This window comes from Saccopteryx leptura, chromosome 3 (genome assembly GCF_036850995.1).
Source record: "Saccopteryx leptura isolate mSacLep1 chromosome 3, mSacLep1_pri_phased_curated, whole genome shotgun sequence".
NCBI classification, from domain to species: domain Eukaryota; kingdom Metazoa; phylum Chordata; class Mammalia; order Chiroptera; family Emballonuridae; genus Saccopteryx; species Saccopteryx leptura.
This window is the reverse complement of record NC_089505.1, coordinates 114,828,453-114,842,331: the sequence shown is the minus strand read 5'-3', so window position 1 is coordinate 114,842,331 and position 13,879 is coordinate 114,828,453. Positions and strand designations below refer to the sequence as shown.

Sequence of the window (13,879 nt, the reverse complement as noted above, 5' to 3'; positions counted from 1 at the left end):
GCCCTGGCCGGTTGGTTCAGTGGTAGAGTGTCGGCCTAGCGTGCAGAAGTCCCGGGTTCGATTCCCGGTCAGGGCACACAGGAGAAGCACCCATTTGCTTCTCCACCCCCCCCTTCCTCTCTGTCTCTCTCTTCCCCTCCCGCAGCCAAGGCTCCATTGGAGCAAAGATGGCCCGGGCGCTGGGGATGGCTCCTTGGCCTCTGCCCCAGGCGCTAGAGTGGCTCTGGTCGCAACAGAGCAACGCCCCGGAGGGGCAGAGCATCGCCCCCTGGTGGGCGTGCCAGGTGGATCCCGGTCGGGCGCATGCGGGAGTCTGTCTGACTGTCTCTCCCCGTTTCCAGCTTCAAAAAAATACAAAAGAGAAAAAAAAAAAAAAAGAAAAACTGGACTACTTACACTTTGTGAAATCAACTTGAGATCTCTCACAGATAGCTTCCCAGGGGCTATTACTTCCATTTGCAAAACATCATTTTGTGAAAATCTTGCTCCATCTACTTTTCCCACCCCATCCTGACTCCCACAGCACTCGGTTTTTCTCCTGTGACACTCACCTTTGGTTGTTCTTTTGTTGGGTTTCATTTTTGTTTTTATTTTTGTAAGCTCCTTATATAACAACTGCCTAATTTAGTATACTTTAAAAAAAAACCAACTAGTGTATTCGTCTTATGTAAACTTGAAATTTGAATTGCTTATTACTCAGAAAATTATCCAAAGGTAATTGAAATATCTTACACAAAAAGTGGGGGTAAGAATGCCCTTAATATTCCTTGTCTCAGGTTAGCCCATGATATTTTGGCTCTAGCCAGTTTCCTCTGCACAAAGACCCTGCTTAAAGCATTTATGAATAAGCTAGAAGAGTGGCAGCTAAGGCATGGCTTCTCTGAAAAGGGGAGGGAGGAAATAAAAAAATAGCTGCTTTCATTGAGGGCAGGAAGGAGATTATTTCATTAGGAGCTAAACAGCGAGACTATGTCAGTACAAACAATTGTTTGGCTTTAAGGCTCCATGTGGCCAATTACTCCAGCAAAGGCTCAGCTGGAATGGAACCAGGAGCTTGCCAGGACCGAGGGATAGGGACTGACACAGGCTAAAATGTCAGCTTCAGCATGGCTTTGGAGAACCAGAGCACCCCAGCAAGGATGCTCACAGAATACACTCGACCCCAATCAGCAAACAGCACCATTCTGCATCCAGCCCAGCAAAGAATGTAGATTTTTTTAAAAGAGATGAAGAAAAGATAGCGATGGGGCAAATGCAAAGTTATTCAACATAAAACTGACATTTTATAGCAGACGTAACAAGTATAAAAATTAGATCTCATAAGAGAATTGATACATTTTAATCACTATCTCAATGGCTAACAGCAGGCTCTGAGAGGAGGCAGGCAGGGAGGGATTGCTGAACTAACAGCCAGGCACTCATTTCAAAGTCTGCCAGGTAGACCTGATATTTCAAAACCTGACATTATAATTAGGTTAATTTCCCATCATTTATGACCTCACTTCAAGTAACAAGTGCTAAATCTTAAATCTAACTTGGTTCACTATAAGTCACTTTCTTCACTCTCAGGGGACATTTAGTTTCTTAACATTTTAAATAAAACTTCTAGTTAAAGCCTTAACTTCCTCTTTGCAATAACCACTCCTATTATAAAAATATATATATACTGAAGATGCAAGGTGAACCTGCCCACTTAGGGTATGCATACCTTTAGAAGAAGATACTCAAGAAGGGTGACATGGCCACTAACCAACAAGAATGTTCTTCATCCCCCAACCCTAGGAAAGGTAATAAGTGAAAGAGGAACAATATAAAAATGAATATTAAAAATAGCCCACATTCAGCCTGACCGGGTAGTGGCACAGTGGATAGAGCGTCAGACTGGGATGCGGAGGACCCAGGTTGAAACCCTGAGGTCACCAGCTTGAGCGCGGGCTCATCTGGTTTGAGCAGGGCTCACCAGCTTGAACCCAAGGTCGCCGGCCCGAACAAAGGGTCACTGGGTCTGCTGTAGCCCCCAGGTCAAGGCACATATGAGAAAGCAATCAATGAACAACTAAGGTGCCACAATGAAGAATTGATGCTTCTCATCTCTCTCCCTTCCTGTCTGTCCCTCTCTCTGACTCTGTCACAAAATAAATAAATAAATAAATAAAATTAAAAAAAAAAATAGCCCACATTTAAATAGTGCTATTTGGTTCTCTTCCCTCAGAGCAGTGGTTTTCAATTGAAGCAATTTCCCAAGGAGCAATGTCAATGTCCAGAGACATTTTTTTTTATTTATTAAGTGAGAGGCAGGGAGGCAGACAGATGGGCTCTCGCATGCACCCCAACTGGGATCCACTGGGCAAACCCCTACCCGGTGATACTCTGCTCTTCTGGGGCAGCGGCTCCGTTGCTCAGCAACTGAGCTTTTTTAGCACCTGAGGCAAGGCCATGGAGCCATCCTCAGTGCCCAGGGCCAAATTGCTTGAACCAGTCAAGCCATGGCTACAGGAGGAGAAAAGGAAGAGAGAGAGAGAGAGACAGAGAGAGAGAAGAAGGAGGAGTAGAGAAGTAAATGGGCACTTCTCCTGTGTGCTCTGACCAGGAACCAAACCCATGACTTCCACCTGCTGGGCTGATGCTCTACCACTGAGCCAACCAGCCAGGGCCTAGAGACATTTTTAGTTGTCACAATTGGCAGGAGGTGGGGAGTACTCCTGGCATCTAGTAGGCAGAAGCCAGGGATGCTGCCAAATATCCTACAATGCACAGGACAGCTCTCCACAAGTAAAAAGGATCCAAAATATCAAGAGAACCCAGTGATTGCACTTCTGATAATATATCCAAAGAAACCCAAAACACTAATTCAAAAGGATATATGCACGCATCCCTGTGTTTGCTGAAGCATTATTTACAATAGCCAAGACTTGGAGGTGGCCCAAGTGCCTATCAGTAGATGAGTGGACAAAAAAGCTGTGTTACATTTACACAGTGGAATACTACTTGGCCATAAAAAAGGAAATCCGACCTTTTGTGGCAGTATTATGCTAAGTGAAATAAGCCAGTCAGAGAAAGACAACTACCATATGATTTCATTTATATGTTGGTTAGTTTATTTTGTTCAGTGACCATGGAGTCATGTTGATGATCCCTAATGAACAAAATAAACTAACAAACAAAATAGAAACAGACTCATAGATACAGAGAAGAGACTGACAGCTGTCAGAGGGGAGGGGGTTGGGGGGCTGGGTAAAGAAGGTAAAGGGATTAAGCAAAGGAAAAAAAACTCATACACACAGACAACGGTATGGTGTTTACCCGAGGAAAAGAGGGGTGAAGGAAGATAGAAGAGGGTAAAGGGGGGATAAATGGTGATGGAGGGGAGGGTGGTGAACTCACAATACAAAAAAATAATGTATTATGTAGAATTGTACACTTGAAACCTATAATTATATTAACCAGTGTCACCCCAATGAGCTCAATAAAAATGTTTAAAATTCTTTTTTTAAAAAATGGACTTCTCTTTGGCCAGTGCCATTAATGTTATATTCTATGGAGCATAATAAAGATCTTCATACCAGAAATTAAAAAAAGAAATGTCAAGTACTCGTTTCGGCAGCACATATACTAAAATTGGAATGATACAGAGAAGATTAGCATGGCCTCTGCGCAAGGATGACACGCAAATTCGTGAAGCGTTCCATATTTTTCTGCCTCCCCGTTTCCAGCTTCGGAAAAATACAAAAAAAAAAAACCCAAAAAAAGAAATGTCAAGAGTGCTGAGTTTTAGCTCAGCTCTAGAGGAACTATTTATAAGCCATTTAGCTTGGAACATGTAACTAAGATATAAGGATATACCAATTCTGCCTGACTGGTGGTGGTGCAGTGGATAGAGTATCAACCTGGGATGCTGAGGTCCCAGGTTTGAAACCCTGAGGTCGTGGCTTGAGCATGGGATCATCAACATGACTCCATGGTCACTGGCATGAGAAGGAGAAGGAGAAGGAGGAGAAGGAGAAGGAGAAGGAGAAGGAGAAGGAGAAGGAGAAGGAGAAGGAGAAGGAGAAGAAGAGAAGAAGAAGAAGAAGAAGAAGGAGAAGAAGGAGAAAGAGAGAAATAATAATAAAAAAAGAATATACCAATTCTGTGGAAAAGTGTCTTCTCTTGTTCTGTGACGAACAATTCAGAGTACAGAATTCCCAAACTGGAAAGAACCTTAAGGATTATCAAGTCCAAGCACAGCTGGAGAAACTAAGGCCCAGAGAAGTCAAGTCATTTACCCAAGTTTACAGATGAAATCATCAGCTGGACTGGAGTTAGACTCATCTTTATATTCCCCCAGCGTGTGTTACACGCAGTAGATGCTAAATCTCCACTAAACCGATACCCTGTTCTTCAGGTGTTCTTTTCTACTATAACACACCATTTAGGCTCTGCTGCTGGGAAGCCCAACATCTGAGATTGTGCTGGAAGGCTTATTCACACCACTTCCCATTCACACTCCTCTTCCTCAAAGGAAGCCCAGATGTGGAGAAGAGTGGAACATACTACAGCTCAAGAACAAGTGGCCAGGCAGAAAATGTTTTTCACTTGTTTGAAGGGAAGCTCTGCCTTTCACCCAGGCAGAAGCTTTACGCAAAACCGTCTGAGTTAGCCAATGAACCCTTGTGCAAGACCACGGACATGTGAACTTCTCTCCACAATGGTGTGCGGCAGCTTTCCCAACATATCAGAAGAGCCCCGACCAAAGGCAAACGACACAAAATCAGGGCTGGGTTAACTGAATCACAACCATATCCAAACAAGCTAGAGAATTTTCATTTCTAAACATATAACAGGACAGCAATGAATTCTGGGACAAAGTACAGATGGTTAGTCCAGGGGCATGCTGAATTTTAGTCATCACAACAGTCCTGGCTAAAGAGAAGAGAGCAAAAGATGGAGATTTGGCCGTTCAAAAAGAAAACATTCACTACTGTGTTTCAAAACCTAGGTGTCTCAAAATTGGGTATAATGAGGTCCACGTCAGAAAGTGTGGTACAAGGAAGTGGGGCAAAGACGATGGCCATGTAAATAGAGCCTGTAAAGGGGACATTATGTAGATAAACCCAGAGCAGGTCTCTAGGGAAAAAAATCACAGCTTCAAAAGAGCCAAAGCAATTTGAAGGTGCTTCAAATTAAATGAAGCTGTTCCAGTGGGAACGAGGACAGCTTCTAAAGCAACCACAAGGTTACTGTTAGTGTCTATGGCACCTGAGAACAGTGTCTGAACATTTACTCCCAGCCCACAAAATGGCTAAGGGACTGCTATTTCAGCCTCCTGTTTCACACCTCAGACTACATTTTCCCCAAGATGATGCATCACGCTAACATCTCCTACTGAGAGGGCGAGTACTAGCTCTGTGACTGGCTCCAGTTTTCAATGGGCACAGAAGCCAGCGGCACAAAGAAGCAATTACAACAAAGCAACCATGAGATTCACCTGCTCAGCTTCCTGGAATGTCACAGATCTTCAAATATCTGAAGGTGGCTTTCAAAAGATAAAACAAACCTGACTGGTGGTGGTGCAGTGGAGAAAGCCCAACAGGGAATGCTGAGGTGGCTGGTTCAAGACCCTGAGGTCGCTGGTTTCAGTGCAGGCTCATCAGCTTGAGCACAGGGTCACTGGCTTGAATGGAGGGAGTGTCCACACAATCCCAAAAGTTCCAGCTTGAGCCCAAAGGCCCCTGGCTTAGGTTGAGCCTGAGGTCTGATCCCTGCTCAAGGCACATATGTGTGAGAAGCAATCAACGCACAGCTAAAGTGAAAGCAACTATAAGTTGATGCTTCTTACTCTCTCTCCCTCCTTCTCTCTCTCCCTTGCTATCTTTTACTCTCAAAATAAAATAAAAAAACAAAACAAAATAAAACTATGATCTGAACAAATATTAATAAAATAATAGTGTTTACTATGGAGATGTTAGACACTATCAGCCAGACACTGCGCCTTTGGTATACAGATATACATGGAACATAGTCCCTGTCTTCATGAAATCTACAGTCTAATAAGGAAACACCTTTAAAAAAATGGGTTGCTATTATCACCTTTCTACCAATGTAGGGCTTCTAATCCACCTTCCCAGGGAAATGAATTGAAGTGTAGGAGGCCTATACAAACAACCTAAGATGCTAATCAATGGCACTACAACATATCCACATACCAGGTGTATAATGTAGAAGATTGTATGTGAAATTTATGGATATGTCTTGGACCATCTCGCTGTGATCATGGTCAAGCTAGGACTCTCGCCAGCTTTCCACTCCTTGCCTCAACAGACGTCCACTGCAGTGAAGCAGTTCAGAATGACAGCCCCCACAGCAAGGCCATCTCTACATGGGCTCAACCCAGAGGACTTCCTGAGGACAACTTTTCACAATTAGAAGGCTCACATGACTTCTCAACTCTGAACACCCATCAGTGCTGCATTTAATGACACTTTCTCTCACATATAAGCTAGGATGTTATCATCGCACTCACTCTAAGAAAAACCTTTCCTCAAAAAAAAAAGGAAAGAAAAGGAAAGGGAAAGAATAAAGAGAGAGAGAAAGAAAGAAAGAAAAGAGAAGAAAAAAAGAGGAAAGAAGAAAGGAAGAAGAGGGAGGGACAAAGGAAAAAAGGAAGAAAGAAAGAGGAACCTTTTCTCAAAATTCTCCTGCCCTGGACGGTTGGCTCAGTGGTAGAGCGTCGGCGTGGCATGCAGGAGTCCCGGGTTCGATTCCCAGCCAGGGCACACAGGAGAAGCGCCTATCTGCTTCTCCACCCCTCCCCCTCTCCTTCCTCTCTGTCTCTCTCTTCCCCTCCCGCAGTCAAGGCTCCATTGGAGCAAAGTTGGCCCGGGCGCTGAGGATGGCTCTGTGGCCTCTGCCTCAGGCGCTAGAGTGGCTCTGGTTGCAACAGAGCGGCGCCCCAGATGGGCAGAGCATCGCCCCCTGGTGGGCGTGCCAGGTGGATCCCAGTCAGGCGCATGCGGGAGTCTGTCTGACTGCCTCCCCGTTTCCAACTTCAGAAAAATACAAAAAAATTAAAAATAAAAAAATTTTAAAATCCTCCCTGGTGTGAAACAGTTTTCTAACCAAACTCCTCATGCCTACTTTCAGAGAGACAAAGTCCCCAGTTTTTCAAATAACTAGTTTTTCAGTAAAAATGCTTTCAACATAGAAGAGCCTGAATCTTAAATTGGTTTCCATTAGCTCTGCTGTTTACAGCTCTTTTGAACAAAAGCATCATGGTAAGAACAGGGAGTTTCCTTCCTATTTCTCATGGCAGGGCTTGTGTTAGTTGTAACCCTAGTGGTAAAGTATCAACAAGAAAAAGACACCAGCACCCAGTCCCCAGGAGCCTTATACTGCAGCACAACATGTGCCCAGCTCACAGAGACAATTCTGTAAGAAATTATTTTTTGAGAGCATAAAACAAGAACCATCTAAACAATATTAAAGCAATTTTAAACTCAGGGCTTGAAACACTAAAGAACTTACTTCTAAATCCACACACACACTGGGGACTTCCAGTAAGACAAGAAAAGAGGAAGAAGTGAACAAAATTTACTTTGTGTGCACTTCAGGAAGCAACGTTGTAGAATTAATATGTAAACTCACATCTAAAGATGTAAGTTCTGTGGTAAAAACCTGGGGATTTTTCCATCATTACCAACTGCTGCAAAAGACTGCACGGCTGTTTGAAAGAGGAAAAGAAAAGGTGTCCAGCCTCGCACATCGCTATGCTGGGCAGGTCGGCAGCTGCAGGCTCAGAGCAGCTCTATCTTCCTCCTACAGCTGCTTTACTATTTTCAATACATCATGAAATGAGAACGTTGCACATTGTGGTAGAGGAGAAATGAGATGAAGCCTGAGGAATCCAGTCCTCACTGCTTTGGAGTAAGAAATTACTTTTTCAAAGTTTTTACTGAAAGTTAAAAAAAGAAAAAGATCAATATAGTATTCTTCAAGTGGGTTTCTGAAACCCAGTACTCAGGTAAATACAGTACTTCTATAAACCCTATCCTATGTGTGTGTGTGTGTGTGTGTGTATATATATATATATATATATACATATATATATATGCGCAAACCGGAATACCCATAAGAAATATACAAATGGGGGAGAGAGGGCTAGTGCCAACAAAAATGGTTACAAAACTACTGAACATTACTCACAAATGAAAAAAAAAAAAGCAGCAATAAGAAAATCCTATTACTATCCAGTGATATGTTACAAAGGTGAGGTCCCAGGGCAAGTCTCAGCCACACCTGAGGGAAGATGGGGGTAAGGGCAGAGTTGGACAAACTGAAGACAACCACCAGAGCAACCTCACCCTGCCGGATGGCCACAGCTGAAGGCAGATTTGGCTCATGGGGGGGGGGGGGCTTCCCTCTGGGGAGGGACTTGCAGTGCAGCCATCAATGGACCAGCATCCGCAAAGCCTGTGGGGAAATACAGGATCCAGAAGAGTGGGGTAGGGAAGGAGAAAGTTTGGAAAATGGAAGTCAAATACCATAGCGAAATAGTGTACTTATTAAACATGAGGCTTCAAAAATGCATAGATGTCCCTCTTAAGTTGAAACAGACTGGGGTTCTGGAAAGCAGTCTGATACGCTTTTTAAAGTTCAAAATTACATTTTAATTACATCTGGAATTATAGTAATTCCTGCCAAGAAGAAATGAACTTTTGGAGAAAAGAGAAAAACAATGAAATCTATGCAATTTTTACAGTCGGTAACGTTAAGCAAACAATGAGAGTCCCTTATCCTCAGCCTCTGTGGAAAACAGCCTAAAAACAAACACTGAAAACCTTTGCTGGCCTAGTTCCACCAATTCCATTAATGTAGCAGCGGCCCAAAGGCAGGTGACCCAATTGACAAAAAAAGCACTTCTAGGAAGGGTTGTGCTTGTATCATGTAACTCATTAAATGCTTTACAATCAAGAGGAAAACTAGTAGCAACGATTTGGGAAGTCCTGCCTTTAAATGGAGCAGCAGAAACTTTTCTTACAGGGTAAAATACTTTCCAGGTCCAACATAGAAGAAAGTAGATCCAGTGATCTCACCTCCCTCCCACAGTGCTAACCCATCTGTAGATATGGGGGGGAGGGGGGAGCAGCAGACAAATCAATAAGACTAGTTAACATGTGTAGCACCAGGAAAATCCGCTCCACCGCAATTACCTTATTTATCAAAGACAGACTAACCTGCACCACATTTTAAGGCCGCAATCCTCAAAACTCTCTCTGCACGGCTTATGTGTTATTGACTCATCTTCCAATTGTAGATGGGACAAGCTCAACGTATACATATCCTGCTTAAGGCTTCCCAGAATGGGAGCTTATTTTCTGAGTAACCAAATGATAAATCACTCCTGGCAGCAACCAACAGTCAAATCAGATTCAACAGAAGCCAATTTTCCCAGTCATGCATTCTAATTATATTCTTATAGGCCATGACTGAGTTGTTGCCTTACTCCCTGAGACTAATTATTGTTTCAGCCACAGTTAAAATCCTTTAGAAGCACACAGGTTCTATCGGCCTGAAAACCCTTCGTATTGCTTGTCCAAAATATAACTCAATCATTTACTTATAAGGAGAAGGAATATATCTTAGAGACTTTTTTTTTTTTACAGAGACAGAGAGAGTCAGAGAGAGGGATAGATAGGGACAGACAGACAGGAATGGAGAGATGAGAAGCATCAATCATTAGTTTTTCATTGCGTGTTGCAACACCTTAGTTGTTCATTGATTGCTTTCTCGTATGTGCCTTGACCGCGGGCATTCAGCAGACCGAGTAACCCCTTGCTCGAGCCAGTGACCTTGGGCTCAAGCTAGCAAACTCGGGGTCTTGAACCTGGGTCCTTCCGCATCCCAGTCCCACGCTCTATCCACTGCGCCACCGCCTGGTCAGGCTATCTTAGAGATTTTTTAAAAGTGCTTTTGCCTCCTTCCACTTGGGTCCTACTCTTCTTCCTCTATCACAGGGAACTACAAACCTCCCTTGCCAACTGATTTCTGGGTAAGTTCCATCAGCGGTTGGTACTGATAAGGATAAGAAACAGGAGGACAGGGGAAGCCTGTCTTTTACTTGGTTTGAGTTCCAGCTGCCACCAGACAGCCCTGCCTTCTAGATCACACAGATGGCTCAGGCTTCTGGCCCTTGGCGACACGAGCACCTTTTAGTTTCCTCAGGGGTATAGTCGCTCCCAAGTGTTGCTAATCTCTGGGTTGCCTCACCAGCCCATTTACCTTCTCGGCGCTTATATCATCTGTGTAACTTACTCCATATACTGTATTAAATCCCCTCTGCTTGTACCTACAGCGGTTTCTGTTTCCCTGATGGGTCTCTGACTTTAAAAAATATTTTAATAAAAACTTAGCTTTCCTATAAATTAAACATTCAGATACCTATAAAAGATTTCTTCTGATCAGAAACAAAGACTGTATGGATGACAAAAATCAATTCATTCATTCAAACAAATATTTCCTGAGAGGCTGATCTGTGCTGAGCATCATCCTAGGTACTGGCAACACTATAGTGAACAAAACAGGCACGACACCCCTGCCCTCTTGGAACTTACATTCTAGTGGATGCGTTAACTGTGGCAAATTACAATTTTAAAAAATTAACCCATTTAGAGATATCTCTTTAACAACTGGAAAAAGTGAATTCACTTTAAGGTGTTCTACTCTACACAGACTTGGGTCCTACCTTTTCAATGTGGTATGCTGAACTGTCACATTCCAGAAGCCAATACAGAACTTCTTCAAAGTTAGTATCTACTTAAACTGGCCGCTTGTGCTCAAACAGAAGTAAAACTGTGGTAAGGATTTAAGCAGACACAATAATAAAAGTTAGGCATCATATGCATAGAATGTAAAACATAAGTGTGTTTTATACAGATTCCTTCCTGCTTGGCATATTTTTCACAGGGGATATCATTCAGAGGGATTGAGTCTGAGTCTATTTAATTAGTCATTTTAGTCCTCATCTATGGTACAGGTAAAGTCCATCAATATAACATACAAGGCCAGCTGCAATGTACATAATGAGGACAGTGTTGGAGTCACCAATTGCATGATATTATTTCCAAGATGGAATTTGCAGGCAGAAGAACAGAAACAGACAATGACTCATGTGGTGAACAGTTATAAAGACAACCATTCCCAAGAAAGCTGCCACCTACATACCACAACGACATCAGATGAAAAATGCAGAAAGAAAGCAGTTTAATGATTTACTTGAAAGCAATAGATTTGCTGAAAAGTCTACTGAGAGATCAGGCTGCACTACCTGTTTACACATCCTAAGCACTGTGTAACCATAAGCACACATCAAATATTTAGAACTCTTAGACTGCCTGAGCATAAAAGCATGTTCAGCCTCAAAAACCAACACCATCAATTTCAGAAACACTTATTGTTGCCAATTCAGTAGACTTTTCTAAGACAATTGAATGTACTCGTGAAGTTGCACTTACATGGAGATCTTGTGTGCACAATACTCAGAACTTCCTTATTACTCAGCAAGTAGTAAACATTTCATACCTGTAATACTTATGCTTCCATTTGAGTAGCAGGTAGTTTCCAGGACTACCTGGAGTCTAAAGCACATTTATAATCTCAATACCACACATCAAGCCAACTATAGAGCTAGGGTTTTAACCTTATTGGCCTCTGCCTACCCCTGCCACTTCCCAAAATGTAATCAAAATATACTAAAACTTCCCCCCCACACACACATACACATGATACAACACATGTGGCAGCCTTTGCACAGTTTCTTCTGCCCAGAATGCAAAGTTCCCCAAATTCACCTGGCAAAGTCATGCTCATCACTCAACATAAAGCCTACATGTCTCTTAGAAGCCACAACTTCCTGAGGCTGACTTGTTTGCTTTCTTTTTTTCCTGTACATGATGCCATAATGCTAATTACAGCATTGCATCATGTATGTGTTTACACATCTGCTTCCCTCATAGACTGTAAAGTCCTTGAATCCAAAGACCCTAGTTTTGTTTTTTTAAAGATTTTATTTGGCCCTGGCTGGCTTGCTCACTGGTAGAGCGTTGCCTGGTGTGTGGAAGTCCCAGGTTCAATTCTCAGTCAGGGCACACAGGAGAAGTAACCATCTACTTCTCCCCCCCCCCCTATTCTCTCTCTTTCTCTCCCTCTTTCTTTCTCCCCCCTCCTGCAGCCATGGCTCATTTGAGTTGAGCAAGTTGGCCCTGGGCACTGAGGATGGCTCCATGGCCTCCACTCAGGTGTTAAAAATAGTTTGGTTACCAAGCAATGGAACAACACCCTAGATGGGCAGAGCATCACCCCATAGGGGGCTTGCTGGTTGGATCCAGTTGGGATGCATGCAGGAGTCTGTCTCTCTGCCTCCCTTGTTCTCACTTAATTTAAAAAAAAATTATTTATTGATATTTAGAGAGAGAGAGAAGTGGGGGGAGGAGTAGAAAGCATCAACTCATAGTTGCTTCTCTTATGTGCCTTGACCAGGCAAGCCCTGGGTTTTGAATTGGTGACCCCAGCATTCCAGGTTAAAGCTTTATCCACTGCGCCACCACAAGTCAGGCCCAAAGACCCTAATTTTTAATTTACATATCCTGGTATGGAATCTGGCACAAAGTAGGTACTTAAGAAATAGTATCTGAATGAATATATGTAGCGTAGGACTGCAGGCCTGCAAAGACTTCACCCTCAAAGTTATGGCATTTTGTAATCTCTGTCTCACTGCCATGGGATACTTAAAGTACAAGCAGAACAAATAGGAAAGTATCTCCCAGGGAACAGGTTTAACAAGCTGTTACTAAAAGACAATCTAATAGGGAATTGAACAAATTACTTTCAGTAAAACTGTGTCAAGCTAACCACAACTGTCAGAATTCAGGTACATTAGGTGTAAAAACCCAGAAGGTTATTTGATCTTGGCTGGAGAAGGCTACTGGACTAGAGATGGAAGCAAAACTCCTTCTGTGGTCTACATCTGATAGAATGCTTCTACCTCTCAAAAGGTCCCAGAGATACAGCTAAAATAATTTAAAATTGATAGGGAAGTTCATGTTCTAAGGAATGATGTTTAACAAGCAATGATTTACAATCTATTGAAAGTCAGCCCTTGACACAAGCACTTGTAATAAAAAGTTTTTAAAATTTTTAAAAAAGAAATAGTATATTTTTTTAAAAAGCAATGCTTTAGCTATCAACAGAAAACAAATGTAAAGCAAAGCTAGAAAATTAATTTACCAGAATTAAAATTTAGGACTACTAATAGAAAATTTTAATACAGATTCCTTGGTCTAATTTTTCACATGAGTTTGAAGAGTCAGGAAACATCCAGAGACAATTCTCAAGGGTACCATAAAGAACATTTGTAAAAATGCCAGAACTCCATGTATAGGAAATGGTTTTGGCTTAAAGACTAGGGAATTATTGGGTGAGTCATTATAACTGTGGCTTCCAGGAACTGGAGTATTTAAGGGAATAAAGTCAGAAACGGAAATGAATAATCATGATAAAATAAATGAGATAGCAATGGTAATAATAAATACTGCTTACAGCTGTGCAACACTTTGTTTACAAAGCACTTTTATTTTCAAAGGATGAAAATTAAATTGAGGATGTTAGGTGGCGAGCTGAAGGTTAACAAAGCTAAAATAAACAAAGAAAAGGCGTTTAACTGAATAGTTCAGCATCGAGTCTCTAGCCCAGGGGTCAGAAACCTATGGCTCGCAAGCCAGACGTGGTTCTTTTGATGGCTGCATCTGGCTCACAGACAAATCTTTAATAAAAAAAAAACGTTAAAAATATAAAACATTCTCATGTATTACAATCCATTCATTTCCTACTGCTCATGTTCATGGTT

The 13,879-nt window shown here is 42.3% G+C and overlaps 1 protein-coding gene and 1 non-coding gene across 2 annotated transcripts in view; one reads left to right on the top strand and one right to left on the bottom strand.

Annotated features, from left to right (window-relative positions):
• SMAP2 (small ArfGAP2) overlaps positions 1 to 13,879 on the bottom strand; it is a 47,679-nt gene that overhangs the window by 28,096 nt on the left and 5,704 nt on the right. The window lies entirely within an intron of this gene.
• LOC136401885 (U6 spliceosomal RNA) lies at positions 3,589 to 3,695 on the top strand. The gene has a single exon (XR_010750810.1). It is a non-coding gene; the product is annotated as a U6 spliceosomal RNA (small nuclear RNA).